Source organism: Malaclemys terrapin, chromosome 1 (genome assembly GCF_027887155.1).
Source record: "Malaclemys terrapin pileata isolate rMalTer1 chromosome 1, rMalTer1.hap1, whole genome shotgun sequence".
Taxonomy (NCBI): domain Eukaryota; kingdom Metazoa; phylum Chordata; order Testudines; family Emydidae; genus Malaclemys; species Malaclemys terrapin.
Window position 1 is genome coordinate 315,799,039 of NC_071505.1, and position 19,823 is coordinate 315,818,861.

A 19,823-nucleotide genomic window follows, 5' to 3' on the forward strand; every position below is an offset into this window, starting at 1 on the left:
TACCTTGACCTAACTTTGTAGTGTAGAACAGGCCTAAAGAACATAGGAAGAAATTTTCTGTCTTCTAAGCTGCCTTTTCATATGTGTGATGCCAAGTGGCCTAACTGTGGGAGCTTCTGATTTTGGATACCAATGTTAGACTACTAAGGCCTGATTTTTAGAAGTCCTGAGCACCTCCGACTTCATTTGAAGTCAACGGAAACCCAGCACCTCTTGAAAATCAGGCCTGAATTGTTTAATAGTCAGCTCCCAAAAGCTGAAAAACCTCACATTAAAAGCAGTTTTTGAAATCTGAACCTAAACATCTCCATCGAGACTCCCATCAGATTAGTGTCCCTGTGCTTCACTTCATTCAGCATTGCTTTAAATCCTCTTCGCATCTGCAGTCCTCTTCAGAAAACGTTTTTGATCTACATCCTGATTCAAAACCAACTGAAGTCAACTGGAATCTTTCCATTGACATCAATGTTCAGTCTTTGGATCAGGCCCCTATCCTATTTTTATTCTGTAATCTAAAGTATTAGGGTTCCCCTAGTACCTTTAATTCAGCTTACAACTGTACATGTTTGATAATTGTCCAAATCAAACAGAAGCCCTGAAGAACGCCACAGAGACCACATTTACTCTAGGACATGCAGCCCTCAGATTTTATTTACAAAGGAACTCTTGCTCTTCACGGGTATTAGCCTTCAGAAAGGAAACAAATATGCCTAATCAACATTTTTTCTACTTTAAGGGCCTCTCACATATACTGTAAATGAGGATCAGAGGGGTAGCCGTGTTAGTCTGAATCTGTAAAAAGCAACAGAGGGTCCTGTGGCACCTTTAAGACTAACAGAAGTATTGGGAGCATAAGCTTTCATGGGTAAGAGCCTCACTTCTTCAGATGTGAAGAAGTGAGGCTCTTACCCACGAAAGTTTATGCTCCCAATACTTCTGTTAGTCTTAAAAGTGCCACAGGACCCTCTGTTGCTTTTTGTAAATGAGGAGAAACTCCTCTGAAGTCAACGGGCCAGATTAGGTTCTTATTTCCACTGGTGGAAATCCAGAGTAACTCCATTAAAGTCAATGGAAGTACACTGGTGTCAATCAGGAGTAACTGAAAGAATCTGAGTCATACTTGTGTAACAGTGATAATTTTCTTCCCACCGCCTGCCCTCCTGCCATTCTCTATCACTGTTGACAACATCACCATCCCCACATCACTCAAGCCCACAACCTGGGAGTCACCTTTTATTCGTCCCTTTCTCTTGCCCCCGAGATTTGGGTCATGTTCCAATCCAAGTGCTGCTGCTTCTTAATAATTCTAACCTTTACCTTCTTTTCCTTATATCCCCATTGTCAAAACGCTCATCCAAGCCCTCATCATCTGCCATCTGAATTACGTGTTATAAATTATGTGGTGAGGCACAGAAAAGAGCATGTGAAAGTAAAAAGCAGCAGAAAGGCCCCAGAGGCAGCAGACTACACAATCCTGTTAGTGTAGAGGTCCACAGACCCAAGAGCCCTCCATGATAGCATATGCACATTTTAAACAGTTGGCGGACTACTGTTATGTTTTTAAACAGCACTAGAGCTTGCTTTCCCCTCCCCGGCCCCCCAGTGCTTAATTTGTGCCAGGGCTGAGACCTGGCCATTCTAGACTTGGCAGTTCATAGCCCCGACACCTCCGAGTTTGCTGCATCAGCTATGCACGTAAAAAAATTGCTTCAGCCCCAGCACCTCTTTCATTACAAATTAAGCACTGTTCCCCCCTAGATATCCACAAGTCTCCCTCTGACCACAAGCCCATCCAGCAGTCCTTTGAGAATTGACACTTACATCTAAAAGAGCAAAATGCAAAGGGAATGAATGGTGATATATTTTTTTCTCATTTGAAATAGCTAACAGCTGTATGTGTCACTTTTCTTCAGACTAGGGTTGCCAGGTGTCCGGTTTTCAACCGGAACGCCAGGTCGAAAAGGGACCCTGGCGGCTCCAGTCGGCACTGCTGACCGGACCATTAAAAGTTCAGTCAGTGGTGCAGTGGGGGCCCAGGGCTAAAGCAGGCTCCCTGCCTGCCTTAGCTCCGTGCGGCTCCCGGAAGTGGCAGTCAGGTCCTAACAGCCCCTAGGTGCATGGGTGGCCAGGGATGCTCTGCGCACTGCCGTCACACCCAGAGGCGCCACCCCTGCAGCTCCCAATGGTCGCTGTTCCTGGCCAATAGGAACTGCAGGGGTGGGGCCTGCGGGCACGAGGGCGGTGCGCAGAGCCTCCCTGGCCACCCATACATCTAAGGGCTGAAGGGACCTGGCGGCCGCTTCCTGGGAGCTGCAATAAACGCCACCTGGACCACAAACCACCTCCTGCACCCCAAGCCCCTGCCCCAGCCCAGAATCCCCTACCACACCCAAACTCCCTCCCAGAGCCCACACCTCCCCCCAACACCCTGCTCCAGCACTGAGCCCCCTCCTGCATCCTAAACCCCTCATCCCCAGCCTGTGAGTCAGCACACCCAGCCAGAGTCCTCACCCTCCTGCACCCCAACTCCCTGCCCCAGCCTGGAGCCCTCATTTCTGACCTCACCTGGAGCCCGCACCCCCAGCCCAGAGCCCATACCTCCCCTGCATCCCAACCTCCTGCCCCAGCCTGGAGCCCTCTCCCACACCCCAAACCCCTCATTCCCGGCCCCACCCCAGAGCCCGCAACCCCAGTCAGAGCCCTTCCCTTCCCTCCCACACCCCAATCCCCTGCCCCAGCCCGGTGAAAGTGAGAGGGGGTGGAGAAGAGCGAGCAACAGAGGGAGGAGGGATGGAGCAAGCAGGGCCGGGGCCTTGGAAAAGGGGCAGGGCAGGGCCTCAGGGTAGGGCAGGGGTGTTCGGTTTTGTGCCATTAGAAAATTGGCAACCCTACTTCGGACCAGTCTGCATTACTCATTTCAGAATTCCATTATGCACAGTGGTAAGGGAGTAGCTCCCAACCATCCCTTCTGTCAGGTGTGTGTATTTTATGAGGATGTCAGATTGCTTTACCAACAATCAAATCTCTCAACAACTCTGTGAAGCCAGGCGGTATTATTATTCTCATTTCACAAGTTAAATGAAGCATGGAGCAATTAAGTTACCTAACCAAGACAGAACCAGGAATAGAAACCAGGAATCCTTCCTCCCAGTACATTCTTCTGAAAACAAAATAAATGCAAATCAGTTCCCCTTGTACTGCTAGGACACTGGCTGAAATCCTGGCCCCATTAAAGTTAATGTGAGTTTTGCCATTGACTTAATTGGAGACTGGATTTCACCCTCCCTGTTTTTCCTGCTACAGCTGTTCACATCACAAACACCTAAACCCTTGGAAGGAATGCAGCTCCATGTATCAAATCCAGTATTGTAAGAAACACAACGGCAGAGGAATGCAGTACTGTGAGGAATGCAGCACCTTGTAAGATGGTGCTGTGGGTTTTAGCAACATAAGGCAAAATAAACCAGAAATATGAACTCAAATCTCGTCAGATTAAGAAAACTTCTTATGAATGATTGTTGTTTGTTGCTATATTTGTTGAAGCTGCGTTTGTATGTTTACTGTGCCGGCATTAGATAAGACAGAGTGAAGGACAGTCTTTGTCTGAAAGAGCTTAGAATCTGCAAGACAGAAGCAGAGAAGATATGACACACTGTAAGGGATTCATTTCAGTTTAAATTTAAGCAGGGGAAAGAGGCATTTCACGGGCCCCTTACATTCCAAGTCATGTAGAAGAGAAGGAAAAGATACACATGCTCTAGTTTGCAAGTGTTCATAGATAATAAATTGTCAAAGCCTCAACCACAGATTTAAGAAGGAGATAGCACTAATGACAAAGGAAACTTGTAAAGCACCATGCACATCTATGGCACAAGATAGATAATAATGAAGAATTTCTGCCTAAGGTGACAGCCAAAAGAATGGCCACTTCTTAAATCTATTTCAGTTTTAACTGTCTATTGAAAAGAAGCCATGGGCTTGCACGGCCACTGCCCCTGAGCAAAACTCAGGCACAGTTGAGACTAGCCAGTCCCACCTCCCTGATTCTCAGTTGCCAGCTCTGGCATAATTTAAAGCTGCAAGGGAATATTTTTAACTTGAAACAAGATCTTCCCTCCCCACGACCCTTCTGTCCCAGACACACCCTTCCCCATCTTTTGCTTCCCTTTGCATCAGTCCAGGGGGTTCCAGCACAGGAGGAAGTGGAGTTGGGCGGCAGAATTGACACAGGAGGTGGCTCTGCCAATTTTGTATTGGCAGAGATTCCCTTTACAGAGGGAGATTTCCAGTGCAAATCTACAGCCTTTTCAGTTCACTTTGCCCCACATAAGCAGGGCAAAGTGAACTTGATGGACTGGAGAATCCAGCCCAATAATGTTAATCTGACAGGAAAGAAAAATGAAACCAGTTTTCTTAAGTCTCCTTTCAAAAACAAAACAGACCAAACCCACTGATTCATCTGCCTGATTCTCATCCTGGATAGTTCTTACTTTGCATTTGAGTTCTAACCCTTCCACCCCTCTCCCTGAAGTAAAATTAACAAGAAACTTCCTGTTTGTGGGTGCCTTTCATGATGAATCCAATTACTGCAGTTTTTGAAATTAGCCAGGAAGGGGCTGAATGGGAAACAAATGCCACAGGGAATATTGACTGTATTGGGGACATTGCTCAGAAGTTGAGCTCTACCCAAAAGAGTTCAACTGAACCATGTTTATAGCCAAGTATAGATAATACCTTTGGCCTTAGTCACTGTATTTTGTAGGTCCACAAAAAGTCCTTGCATGGAAGACAATCAGACTCCAGGTGACACCCCAACAATTTTCTGGGCCAACATTAGTGGTAGTAGCCTGCTTGGCTATATAAGAATTTGAACACCCCCTTAGTCCCTTTTAAACCCTTTTACTGTTAGACCTTGTCCAGAGTCTAGATCACATTAATGAGAACCATGTTTAAAACCAGCTCTTGCTACAAAAGCACTGGTAGTGTTCTTAACCCTGGGATAGACAGAGCCAAACTATATTTTTAAAGGTGTCATAGCCTATGCGCTATCTGCAATTATCACACCGATCAGTAAAACTACTGGGGAATGGAGTCTGGAATAATCTAGCTGTGTATTTACCTAGAGTTCGGCTGGTTGGTTCTAGGTGGAGTCCATGCCCAATTGTTTGTTTGTCAACATGACGATATGATACATAACAATTAAACACACACCACAGAGTCTTGGGCCTGGTCCACACTAAGCCCCCAGTTCGAACTAAGATATGCAACTTCAGCTACGTGAATAATGTAGCTGAAGTCAAAGTATCTTAAAGTTCAAACTTAAAAGTACTTACTGCGGGTCCACACGCGGCAGGCAGGCAGGCTCCCCCGTCGACTCTGCCTACTCCTCTCGCAGAGCAGGATTACCGGCGTAGATGGCGAGCACTTCCGGGATCGATTTATCATGTCTAGACAAGACGTGATAAATCGATCCCAGAAGATCGATTGCTGGCCGCCGAACCAGCGGGTAAGTATAGACATACCCTTGGAAAAGTTAAACCCTGAGCTGCACGAGAGGCTGACGGAGCAGGAGCTCACTGACAGTGTTTCTGTGACCCTCTGGTTATAAAACCAGCTAGGGAGGGTGTCACATTCTGGGGTGCAATCCAGCTCAGTGAGAGGTTATGTCAACTCCTGTCCCATAACCTCAGATGCCTTACAATGATTTGCTGCTGTATCTCCCAACCTGGGCCACTCACAACCAGCCTAAAAGCATGCAAGTCACACCCTGAGCATCTGTGTATAGTTACAGCCCTAGCCCAGCACCTCTAACCCCCGCAGCCTGTCAGCAACAAATCAGTCACACTGTGGCTTCCAGTGGCCTTGTTTACTACTTGCAGGGTGGCTCCACTAGGCTACCATATGTCCGGCTTTCCCCGGACATGTCCGGCTTTTCTATTTATAAATAGCTGTCCAGGGGGGATTTCTAAAAATCTAAGCATGTCCGTGATTTCCCCCCGGTCAGCTATTTATAGATCGAAAAGCGGTGCCGCTCGGCAGCCAAAGCCCCTTCTTGGCTCCCCCCATCCCCTGCAGCCTTAACATGCCCCTGGCCCCGCAGCTGTCTTCCCCCTCCTCCCCTCCCCTCCCCTGAATGCTCCGTCCCCTGCTCCTCCCCCTCCCCTGCTTCCCGCGAAAGTCTGAAAAGAAGCAGGGGCAGGCGGGCAGCAGCAGGTAAGCTAAGGCGGGGGGGACACGAGAAGGAGGGCTCCGGGGAGGTGCGGCCCGGCCCAGTCCGGCCCCGGCCGAGCGGCTCCGGCCCCGGCTGGCCCCAGCGGCTCCGGCCTGGCTCAGGCCCCGGGGCACCGGCCCCAGTTCCGGCCAAGCGCGCCGGCCCGGCCCCGACCCCAGTGGCTCCGGTTCCGGCCGAGTGCACCGGCCCCAGCCCCAGCGGCTCTGGCCCCACGGCAGCCGGCCCGGCCCCAGCCGAGCACCTCCAGCCCCGGCTGGCCCCAGTGGCTCCGGCCCAGCCCAGCTCGGGCCCCGGAGCACCGGCCCCAGTTCGGCCGAGCAGCACCGGCCGAGCACCCCCAGCCCCGGCGGCTCCAGTTCCGGCCGAGCACTCCGTCCCCGACCCCAGCGGCTCCGGACTAGCTCGGGACCCAGGGCGGCAGCCCCGGTTCTGGCCGAGCGCACCAGCCCCAGCGGCTCCGGCCCGGCTCAGGCCCCAGGGCGGCCGGCCCGGCCCCAAGCCCCGCGACTCCGGCCGGAGCTCAGCCCAATTCCTGGGCTCTTATTAAAGCCGGCCCTGGTCAGGGGACAGGGGCGGGGGGGTTGGATGGGTTGGGAGTTCGGGGGGGGGCTGTCAGGGGGGCAGTGGTGTGGAGAGGGGTTGGAACAGTCAGGGACAGGGAGCAGGGGGGGTTAGATGGGTCAGGGGTTCTGGGGGTCCTGTCAGTGGGCGGGGAGCAGTTGGATAGGGCATGGGAATCCCGGGGGTGTGAATATGGGGTGTGGGAATGGATAAGGGTCGGGGCAGTCAGGGGACAGGTAGGGTCCATGGGGGGCAGTTAGGGTGGGGGGTTCTCAGAGGGGGCAGTCAGGGGACAAGAAGCAGGGGGGGTTTGGGGGTTCTGAGGGGGGCAGTCAGGGGGTGGGAAGTGGGAGGGAGTGGATGGGGGCGGGGTGGGGCTAGAGTGGGGCTCCTCCCCCCGTGTCCTCTTTTTTGATTTTGCAAATATGGTAAACCTAGGCTTCACACTCTCCTAATCCCAAATTTTCCCCAGAATGTGTGTTCTGTGCTGTCCAGCCCTCTCCTGGACAGTCCAGATATTAGAGTTACATACAGTTCAGTTTAAACACAGCGCTGGATTAGTTTTGATTAAAAAATAAAACAAGTTTATTTAACTACACAGAGGGAGATTTTCATGCTATGTCTACACTACGGACCTTACAGTGGCACAGCTGTACTGCTACAACTTTGCTGCTGTAAGGTCTACCGCGTAGCTGATCTTTGCAAGCAGGAGAGAGCTCTTCTGCTGGCACAATTAAACCATCCCCAACAAGCTGCATTATCTATGTCAGCAGGAGAGCCTCTCCTGCCAACAGAGTGCTGTCCACACCTGCACTTTTGCTGGTGAAACATATGTCGGTCATAGGTGTGGTTTTTTTCACACCCCTGACCGACAAACGTTTTATCTACATAAGTGGTAATGAAGACAAAGCCTAAAGTGAGAACAAGTGTTAAGTATTAAAGTCACAAATGATTACCTGAGAAATAAAGATACAATTCTGTCTAGAAACTAAAACTTACCAGCTGGACTTGGTTCAAGGTAAAATCCTTACCACATGTTCCCAGCAACATTGTCACCTTTGTCCTGCTTGTCCTTGTCTGTCCCTCCATGAACGCAAGTGAACACCACACCATTCCATTTTGTTGCAAGCACATTCGTTCCATTTCTGGCCAAAGAGTTTTGTCATGGGATCGGCCCAGCGCGTTTTCGGTCTCTCCAGTTGTCACTTGTGGTCTCTGGGAATCCAGTCACTGATTATTCTTTTAGCCATTTTCGGTTTTTCGTCCTGTGCTACCCCCAGTTGTGAGCGTTGGTCAGGCCGACGCATGAGTCTGTGCTCAGTTTCCTGGTTTATTCTGCTTTGTGTGGCTTGTTTGGCAGGAGAATTTTGCAGCTCTTGTGCCCTGTAGCTGTGGAACCCTCTCCACTTTGGCCGGGTTGCCCTAGAGTAATAGAGGTACTGTCGGACTATCTACTACCCTGGACACTAGCTCGACACCTTCTTGGCTTGATAAGACCTGCCAGAGCATACGTGTTGTACCATAGGTACTGTGCTATATAAGTGGTTATGTTTTGGTTATATACAGTGTATATTTTATAGTAAGAATTAAGGTATTAGAATAAATGAATAGGATAGTGGATACTAGTATTAGCCATTTTCTTTTTATTCATGCCTTGTCAGTAACAGACAGGATCTTGTCTGTGTCTATGTTAATTAGATTAGAGGAATTTCGAAGGCCTAGGCCCCAATGTAGGAAAAGATAGTTGCAAGATCTAATTTACTATGCCTTTTTTGTTCAACATAAAACACTGCTATTTGTTACCTTTTGAAGGTCTCTGTAAAGAACTGTTTGTGTGAATGAAGAATGCATGCATCAGGAAAAGATAAGGTGTGAAGGCCATTGTTAAAGCCAGATGGCCAAGGGAGGAGGAGTGAAGAGACTTAAAGATGCCAGAGAACCATCAGCGCGCATACATGGTTGAGGAGGGGCAGACTGATGACCCTGAGGTGAAGGCAGGCACCCTTAAAACACAAGATAATTGATTAAATCAAAACCAGACAGGATGACCCTCCCAGAGATGTTTTGGGCCATCAAAAGATAACACCCACTGAGGAGTAACTGGTCATAAGCTGACACAGCAAAATCCATAGACTTCAACGGAGAAAAAGGACTATAAGAACAGGGTGCTTTGCCATGGGGCTTTGGGTTCGTCTTGCCAACAACTCCAGGAGCATTGGATCACGACCGACAGAGCCCGGCTCCTCTCTGCAACCAATCTGGCTGGCCACTAGATTGATCCAGACTCTAGCTATAAACATCGACTGGCGGGACTGTGTGCCTGGTGTGTGTGTGTGACTGAAAAGCATATGCTAACTGCTGTATTCTCAATAAATGCAGCGTGTTGCCTTTTCCCCTACAAAAAGATCTCATGTGCTTTGTTTAAACATAACTTACACTCCGCTGTACTTCGCTGTCGAACCCCGTTCACCAATGCTGAGGTAGGGAGGTAGGATTTTGTGGAGATCCCAGCACATTGCTTACCAAATTTTCAGGGCAGGAGCCTCCCCTTCGCCCCCAGGTCAAAGAGGTTCCTTTGTCTGCTTAGGTGAAAGAGAGAGAAAAATAACATGGGATGTTCTTCCCCCTTACTTTTAGAGTCCAGTTGCCCTTTGAAATGCATTTTCCTGAGGGTTGCCCCTAAATAAAGTTCCTTCCAGCTACGAAGACGGAGATATGAAGTCTCATGGTGAAAGAGGTTCCATGTGGTTGCTTGCAAAAATGTAGATGGATCTGTTCGTGCTCCGCTTCCTTGTGAAAGAATGGTCCTTGACCAGTGATTGCCCATCAATTTTGATGATACCTGGCTAGAGGAGTCAGCTTGTCCTTTGTCTTTGAGAAATCGGTTTATCCCCTTTTGCTGTCCCTAGAACCCTGTTTACTACTTACATGTAAATTGTGGTAAACATACATTTCTTTGTTTAGGATAAACCTGTTTAACAACTTCCGTGTAATCAGGGCTATGTGGGATTGAACATGTGCTATCATCATCACACAAGGGGAATTTATGTGTACAGTTATGATGTTGCCACATACATTTCACCATGATATTATTGACCAGTGAGTTATTAGTTTTCAATTATACCTCACAAGGCATATTTTGTACAAAGTTTATTACAATGGTGCATAAGGTGTGAATATAGGTATGCATTCTGTCACAGAAAGATGTGATAAAAGTATTGAAATCCCATGCTCTTATGAATGTGCTTATTTCTGATGGTCTCTGGTGTCCCATTTGAGGTGGAGCCCATTTCAAATCAGTCACCATCTCTGATGCCCTTAAGCAGGAGACAATCCAGGTGATGGTTTTTGGTGATTTAGTATTACTTTAAAAATATCTGCATAAACTCAATCACAGTTTCCATCTGAGATTACCTTTATAAGACATCTCACTGAGAAGTCTTGTCTTGACATGCAATTTTCTTTTACATTTGTAAAAAGCAACAAAAAGTCCTGTGGCACCTTATAGACTAACACAGGCCTGCACAACTCACTGTGCGGCCCGCGTGGGTTGAGTAGGTGGGCTCACTGTGCGGCCCGTGGGGGGGTGAGTAGGCAAATGGGCAGGCAGTTGCAGGGAGTGAGTCGGCGAGCCGGGGGAGGGGGGCTGAGGAGGCGAGCAGCAAATCGGTGGCTGACCTGTTCTGGTCTGGTTCCCATCCCCTTTCCCAGGGCCAGCTCCAGGCACCAGCAAAACAAGCAGGTGCTTGGGGCAGCACATTTCTAGGGGCGGCATTCTGGCACCGGCCATCATAGGCGCCGACTCTGGGGCATGGGGAAATAGTGCCCCTGCCGCCCCAGCTTGCCTCCGCTCCGCCTGCTCCCCTGAGAGCGTCACCGCCACTCCGCTTCTCCCCCTCCCTCCCAGGCTTGCCGCATGCGAAACAGCTGTTTCATGCAGCAAGGCTGGGAGGGAGGACAAGCCGAGAGGCGGGGCACTCGGGGGAGGCGGCGGCGGTGGAGCGGAGGTGAGCTGGAGCGGGTAGTGGTTCCTCTACCCTCCCCCCGTTACTTCCTGCACCCTCCCACCCTAGCTCACCTCTGCTCCACCTGCTCCCCTAAACGCGCTGCTACTCCACTCCCCCCCCCCCAGGCTTGCCGCACGCAAAACCGCTATTTCGCGCAGAAAGCCTGGGAGGGAGGAGAAGCCGAGCGGCAGGCACTCGGAGGAGGCGACGGTGGTGGAGCGGAGGTGAGCTGGAGCGGGGAGCGGTTCCTCTACCCCCCCATTACTTCCTGCTTTCCCCGACCCTAGCTCACCTCTGCTCCGCCTGCTCCCCTGAACGCACCACTGTTCCACTTCTCTTCCCTCTCTCGCCTGAAGCGGAGCAGCAGCACACCAGGGGGAGCAGGCGGAGTGTAGGTGAGCTAGGGCAGGAGGTCACAGGGGGCCCGCAGGAAGCAATGGTGGGGGGGAAATGCGGCACACCAGGGGAGGAGGCAGGGCTGGGGATTTGGGGAAGGGGTTCGGAAGGGGTGGAGTTGCGGCGGGGCCGGGGGCAGAGGGGCACAAAAAAAAAGGGGGGAGCGGCCAAAAATTTTTTTGCTTGGAGCGGCAAAAATCCGAGAGCCGGCCCTGCCCTCTCCAAGTGTTGCAGCTGTCTGGAGGTGCCTGCCTTCCACACCTTCCTCATTCACACCTCATTCATTCAACAGGGCAATTGATTACAAAGTGTGTGTGGGGGGAAGATCTTATTCTACTTCTAGCAAAAAGACATTTTTCTTTTACCTTAATTATACTACCTTTGGGGCCCGCTATAACAAATTACCGAGGTTCAATACTGCTGTTTCGGTGGGGTGACGCTGGGAAAGGAGGGTTTGTTTCCGCGGGGCAGGTGGCGCTGGGGGGGGGGGGGGGTTCTGCAGCGCTGGGGGGGGGGTTGTGGGGCGGGTGGCGCTGGGGCAGGGTTGGCGGCTCTCGGGGGGTTTTGGCCCTCAGCTGTTTTCTTCGGAGTAATATGGCCCTCGCCACTTTATGAGTTGTGCAGGCCTGGACTAACAAATGTATTGGAGCATAAGCTTTCATAGGTGACGAAGTGGGTATTCATCCACGAAAGCTTATGCTCCAATACGTCTGTTAGTCTATAAGGTGCCACAGGACTCTCTGTTGCTTTTTACAGATCCAGACTAACATGGCTACCCTGTTTCCCCGAAAATAAGACAATGTCTTATATTAATTTTTGCTCCCAAAGATGCGCTAGGTCTTATTTTCAGGGGATGTCTTATTTTTCAGAAATGAAAAATGCCTTATTATCGGTGGATGCCTTATTATCGGGGAGGTCTTATTATCGGGGGGATGCCTTATATTACAACGAGAGGCAAAACTGTAAGTAGGCCTTATTTTCGGAGGATGTCTTATTTTCGGGGAAACAGGGTACCCCTCTAATACTTTTACATTTGGTAGCACAGAACTAACATTAATAGAATGCATGTTTTTGCGCCAATAAGGTTTGAGACCACTTAAAAAATAAATCTCTTGGCTTCAGCAGTAGGAGACCATCATCTGAGCATAAACTCACTTTCTATTAACAAACAGTCACTTAACCAATTCATTCTACACAAGCTGTGTATAAAATCCACAAGGCAGAATAACAAATAGAAAAAAATAGACTATGCCAACAAGGAATAAAAAACCAGCAGCCGTGTTTGTATTATCACAATTCAAGTCTAAGGAGCCTTTAAGAAACAACTTGGGAAATTACTTTAAGGACCTGATCCTGCACTACTAATCAGGCAAATCTCCTATCAGAAGCAATCAGGCCCTCTGCATTTAGAAACTTCTCCTATAGGAGTTGACATGTGACATTTTTCAGTACATACATGCTGATATATTTTTCCCATTTAAAATTGACATCTGTCATAGTTCCCAGGTGAGCTGCAGCTCTGATCCCACCTGGTCCCTTTGAATGCAACCCCCTCAGGTCTCTAACCATCACCTGGCTCTAGGTAGAATCTTGTGATTCTCCCACTTTCAAGCTGGGCCCTGGGCTGCAGTCCTTTGTACTAATTGTGATTACCTCAGCAGCAGTGACTTAGGGCTAGACCCTGAAGGTCTGTTCCCTCCGAGAGCAATGCCATGCCAGTGGTTAGTACAGTGACCAGACAGCCTCCTTAGAGTAACATTTATTTAGAATAAACACATTTCAGATCAAACATATCTTAAAACAATAAAAAAAAACTGTACACATACCTAGTTTTTCCCCCGAGGCGTACTGTGCCCTGGATCTGAGACGGCCCCACTGCTAATATTCTTTCCATAGAGTCACTCTTTGTGTGTCAACCCGTCTCCATAGACAGCTGCCGACAATGATCCCCATCTCTTTTCCCCCTGAGAAGCACTTTTTAAATTCCTTAATGATGTGTTTGTTTGTTGTTTTAATCTCCAAGTTCCCAGCCTGGCAAAACAATTTTGCATCTTCCTCAGAGACAGGATCCTTGAAACTTGCCCCCACTGTCTTTCAATTGTGTGTTGGGGTGTCCTTATCTAGATGTACTGTGTTCCTTTCCTGTTTGCTCTTCCCACAGCCACCTGTTAAGTTAGAGCAATACAGTCACATAGTAAATTTACCTCACTGACCAGGCTACTTACAATATTCATATTCTTCTTCTTATTATTATATATCAATCAGTACATACCAGTTCCACAACTGTCACAATGACATTACTCAAATATATAACCGGATGATACAAATGACACCATATGTAGCTGTGCTCTCCCCAAAAGAGTCCACATTTAATGTTAATATACTGTAGTACCAAACTCTGCCCTCCAATATGCTAGAAAATATCACTAGTGGGATTGATTCTGATCTCAGATTGTACACACTAAAGTAATTCCTTTTGTTTCAGAGGAGTCGCTCTTGAATTATGTGTGTAATAGCAGAATCAGAGTTTATATATTATGCAAATTATGTGCTATTCTTCACAATGGAACAACCGCATGGCAAAGTTCCCAGGATATGCTACAATTGTGTGAATACATCTACTTGGCCATACAAAACTGTCTCTGTTGATCGTTACAATCATTTCTGTGGTTTCCATTATTGCTTATGAAAACTCAGTGTGGATTAAACACTCCTGCTTGTTTATACTGTACACAGACATCATGAGATTCAGTGTCATCTATTCTATAGGATTAATTAAACAAGGAGATAATTTGCAGGAAAACTACTAATATAATTAATGCAGTCAAAACAGGAGTATGAAAAAGTGAGGAATGTTCCCCCCACAATGTGGGACAGGAAATGATGCATTTTGGAATTGGCGGGGCAACACCAGAGAGACTGAAAGATGTTAAGGGAATGTACCATAGACCCCAGAACCACCCTTCCTTTCTATAAGCCACAATGGCTTTTCAGTAACACCATTAAACACATGGAAATCAATATGAGAAAACCTTCCAGCTATGATCAGCTCATCACAGTGAGCCACTGCTTAAATCATGAATCTGTATACAATAGCATTGCCTCTGCCCTCCAACCTGGATACTGAGTTCTTCCTCCAGCCCTAGAGCACCCACAGAAACAAATTAGTGGGTGCTTAGCTCCTTGAAGGGGATGTTGTCTGACGCTCGGGGGAGGAGTGCTGGGAGCGAGGACTCTGGATTCCTGGGTTTCCAGCTGGGCTCTAGTTGTTCAAGGGGGTGGGGGGCAGACGGAGACTAGGGCTCCGGACTCCTGGGTTCTGCCCTTAATGCCGGAGGGGAGCGGGGTCCAGTGACCTGGGGTGGGGAAAGAGGCGCGACCCAGCTGTTCCCCAGGTACAGCAGGTGGCGAGCCGCAGCCCCCGGGCTCGGGTTCAGGCTGTGGGACATGGCCTGCCCCAGTACAGAGCCGAGCTCATCCCGGCACCTGGGCTCCAGCCCCGGGGCAGCCTGCCTGAGTCCAGGGAGCGGGGCCAGCCGTACTCAGGTCGGGCAGGCGCACCGCGCAGCTGGGACCCAGGACCCTTCTCCACTGACAAGCCTCGCGGGTGCTGCAACTCCTGTGGGGCCGGGTCCCTCTTCCTGCCCCCGCTGGCGGGGCTGCTCAGACTCCGCAGACACCAGGTAGCGGTATGGACGCGCTAACTCGGAAACATAACGTCCCGCCGTAAGTCAGGAAAGCATGTGCAAATGCCGGCGGGAGGGGTGGAGAAGAGCGGGCTGCGCAGGATTTTTAATAGCACGGTGCTGCCAGCCAGGGTCCTGGCTGCAGGCTCCGCTCAGCCCGCTGCAGGCCTGGGTTCAGCAGCAGGCTGAGCGGGGCCAGCAGCCAGGACCCCAGCAGGCAGCAGCGTGCCATTAAAAATCGGCTCGCGTGCCGTCTTTGGCCCTCATGCCATCGGTTGCCGACCCCTGAAGTAACGTATCATTATCATCCATCTAGATTTTAGTCAATCCCCCCCACTAGGGCTGCTCATAGTCCTTATGGGGAACATAGTCCCTGCTTCCTTTGATCTCTTCCATAGGTATTAGGTGCTTGAAAGTGGGCAGAGAGGGACAAAGTAAGGGCAGGGCCATGACACTACGCACATACTGCACAAGCCACCAGAGCTGGCATCATTTGGTAATGTATATTGATATTACTTCATTGTATCCCTCTTTCCCCACCCTTCATACGTTATTTGCCTTCTTAGATTGTAAACTCTTCAGGACAGAGACTATTTCCTTAATATTTGATTGTACAGCACCTAGCACAATGGGGCCTCATGGTGCTACTGTGATATAATAATAATGGGTAGGATGGGACTGTCTTTCCAGGACGCACTGCCTGAGACCCTTCAAGAAGAACACTGGCTGATTCAGTTAACTGGCTAACTTAATTTATAGCTGCTTTGTATCACCAGAGTGGCACAAAGAAGCCAGAGCATTTTGGTGAACCTGGCCCTGTATTTCCTTCTGGTATTTCAGATTCTGTTCTTGTTACATTTAGTTTGTTCCTTCCTTTACATAAGAAATAAATCCAGGATAATTTAGATTATGGAAGAGTGTTTGTAGCAGGGCTATGTCTTCTGGTTTCTCTGCAGATTGTGAGGTATGAAAACTCAGATGGACCTCTCATTTTTGAAGGAAACGTTCCTGACTACCTTTCTACTGTGTTTGGGGCTGAAGATCAAGATCACTACAATATGACTGGCCATTTATAAAGGTAGCTGGGTCTTAATACTCACGTCTTTTGGGAGGAGTCCCCAAGGAGATGGTAAGGAGCAGAAGAGCATTAGACACCAAAGACGATAGATTTTCCTAGGAAAATTTGTCTCCACACATATCTTTCCATATTGTAAGGACCTGTAGACAGCTGAGTCTCCAGGGCACCAAGTTAGGAGGTACCAGCTGTGTGACGTTATTGATATAATCTGGGACCATATAGAACATGGTTGCAACCAAAGTCCTGTAGTGGCACCAAATCTTATATAAAGGGAGTCAAATGAGGTGTCTAAGACAAGGTTATGGTTTACTGGTTATGATTATGCTGTCTATATGTGTGTACCAATTTTGTAGTTGAAGTTATAAATATTGGCTCTAAACTGTCTGTATTTCAAACTTATGCTATGCTTCTGGGAGACATCCCAGACAAGTTGGTGTTAGCTCTGCCTAGCCTGCTTGATGGCCCATTAAGGACCATCAGCTATACAACTGACCCATGGAGAGAAGGCAGATATGCCTTGTGACTCAGCAAAGTATGCAGGAACTTCCCCGTGTGTCTCCAGACTCCATTTTGCTGTAATTTTCCACAGTAAGAACAAAGAGGTGTTCCTACACCTGGAAAAGACTATAAAAGGCTAATGCCTCTCATCAATCTTGTCTTCGGTCCTGCTGACTACGCTACTGTAACGATGCGGTTCTGGCGGGACCCAACTGAGAGTGCCAATTCAGGACAAATCGCTTAATACAGGGCAGTTACAGCCTAAGGCTGGGGTTTCTCCACCTCTAAGACAAACCAAACCAGCCAGACAAAGAGGACTTTGGTCTCACCCCATTGGCTAACCACAAGTCACACAAGCAATTCCCTTAGACACTCCAGTTTCCCAGTATCACCACCAGTGCCACTCATTATGGGGACAAATGGTTATGAAAACCAATACCCCAGTAAAAGAAAAAAGGTTCTCCTGATCCCAAAGGATCAAGCCCCAGACCCAGGTCAATATACAAACTGGATCTTACCCACAAATCACGCTGTTGCCAATCCTTTAGAATCTAAAATCTAAAGGGTTATTCGTAAAAGGAAAAAGATATAGATGAGAGTTTGAATTGGTTAAATGGAATCAATTACATACAGTAATGGCAAAGTTCTTGGTTCAGGCTTGTAGCACTGATGAAATAAACTGCAGGTTCAAAATCAAGTCTCTGAAGTACATCCACAGTTGGGATGGGTCATCAGTCCTTTGTGTAGAGCTTCCATTCGTAGCAAAGTCCCTCCAGAGGTAAGAAGCAGGATTGAAGACAAGAAGATTGTTGGGGGCGGAATGGATCTGGACAAGTAGTCTGGAGATAAATGTGAGAAGGGAGGGACAGGCAGTAGAAACAAAAGTGAAACTGTTTAAGCAGCATATTTCAGAAGTTTTGAGGTCTTTCTGAGTGTAGCCTTCATTGATTTGAGATCTACCATACCATTCTCTCACTAGAGGGGAAACCTATAATGGCAGCAGGCCGTAAAAGAGACCAAGTTTGGGAATATTTTAATGAAGTTCCTCTACCTGTGGGTAAGATAGGCATGCGTGCAAACTGTGCAACAAAGAAATGCAAGGCCTGGTTGACCGAATGAAACAACATCATGAGAAGTGTTCATTCTCAGGAGGAAGCTGCGTTGAAGATGATGAAAGGAACATGTCTGAACACGCAGGATCTTCAGGTTGGTAAACTTCTTTAATTCATAATTCTTTCTTAAGTAGGGTCACCATATGTCTGGTTTTTCCCAGACATGTCTGGCTTTTTGGTAATCAAACTCCCGTCCGAGGGGAATTGCCAAAAAGCCGAACATGTCCGGGAAAAATACCGGTCGGGCACTTCTCCTCCCGGGCTCCAGCTGCTCTGCTCTGGTGGTGCAGGGTCCGGAGGCATGGGGGCTGCCCGAAGCCGGTAGCGCTTGGGCAGCTCGGCTCTTAAACAGAGCCGAAGAGTCAGGGGAGGAGCACAGCAGCCGGAGCCCAGGAGGGGAAGTGCTTGGCCGGGGGCGCAGGGTCTGGAGGCATGGGGGCTGCCGGAAGCCCGAGCGCTACCGGCTTCACGGTTTGCCGGGCAGCCTTCAGACCCTGCGCCCCCGGCTGGGCACTTCCCCTCCCGGGCTCCAGCTGCGCTGGAGGCTGCCCGGCAAACCGTGAAGCCGGTAGTGCTCAGGCAGCCCTTTTCATGTGGCTGGGAGGGAGGAGGGGGAGTTAGGGTGGGGACTTTGGGGAAGGGGCGGGGAATGGGCGGAGTTGGGGCAGGGAAGGAGCAGAGTTGGGGCGGGGCCAGGGCCCTTGGAGTGTCCTCTTTTTTTATTTTTTAAATATGGTAACCCTATTCTTAAGGACTGCCTGGCTTCCTTCTGGATTACTCTTGAATTCTCATGTTTGAGCAAAAAAAAAAAAAAAATAGTATCATAGTTGTTACTCTATCATTTTAGATGCAGTTGTGATAAAAAATAAATAACTGAAATAGGCAGATCTTCCTTTTACAATTTCACTGTTAAAGTAGTACTGAGTGTCAGTGAATGCAATGAGTAATACTAAATGAGCAGTATGGTAATAATAATTAAATAACTGCATTGACTTATTTTGTTTAGGAGAATCCATCCTCAACATACAGGATTCTGAAGACTATACACCTTCAAGATCACCATCATTTTCTGTAGTTTCAGAGTTATCTGCCAATGATAGTGTTTCAGTTACATCATGTAGGTCACGTAGCCACAGTGTATCACCTGTAGCAAAAAGAAAAAAAAAATCTCCATCATCCAGAAACAACCATAGATAAGTTTGTGATAAGAACTAGCAGATTACAAAAAAGAGGTAATTGATGAAAAAATTTCCTAGTTTGGTTATGCAGTAAACTCTCCTTTCCGTATGATTGAGAACCCACACTTCATTAATATGGTTCAGTCATTAAGACCAGGATACAGTCCACCCAACAGAGCAGATGTCGCAGGCAAATTACTGGATAAAGTGTATGAAAGAGAAATTGAGCAGTGTGCAAAAGGTCTAGAGGGTAAAATTGTTAACCTGAGTCTTGATGGGTGTAGCACAATGATCCTGTTGTATGTGCTTGTGTGACAACAGAAGAAGGGAATGTCTTCCTTACAGAAACAATTGATACATCAGGAAATGCACACACAGCAGAATACTTACAAGAAGCAGCTATAACAAACTGTGAAAAAAAATTCAAATGTCTAGTACGCAGCTTGGTAACAGACAATGCTGCAAACATAACGAAGATGAGAATAAATTATTTAGAAGGTAGTTCCAAGCTAATAACATACAGTTGCAGTGCTCATTTCATGCACCACCTAGCCAAAGACTTCAGTGTTCCAGAAACAAAGTCTAATGTTGTTGAAATTGCAAAATACTTCCGTAACAACCACTTTGCAGCAGCTGCTTGAAAAAAGTGGGAGGAACCAAGCTAACTCTCCCACAAGACGTGCAATGGAACTCAGTAGTGACTGTTTTGAGCACTATATCAATAACTGGCCTAATCTGATGACAGTTTGTGGACAAAATCATGAAAAAAATAGATGGCACTGTCACAGCCAAAGTTCCCAACATTGGGCTTAAGAGAAATGTTGAACACATGCTGAGTCCCCTGAAGCCTATTTCTGTAGCCTTGAACAAAATGCAGAGAAATAGCCGTTTTATTGCTGACGCTGTTGAAATTTGGAAGGAACTGAGTGAGATCTTAAAAAGAGAAATATGCAATGACAGAGTTAAATTACAGGCATTAAAAAAAACTGAATGGGACAAGCACTATCTCCAGCTCATTTTCTTGCAAATATTCTCAATACTCGGTACCAGAGTTCACACCTAGGCAAGACAAAGA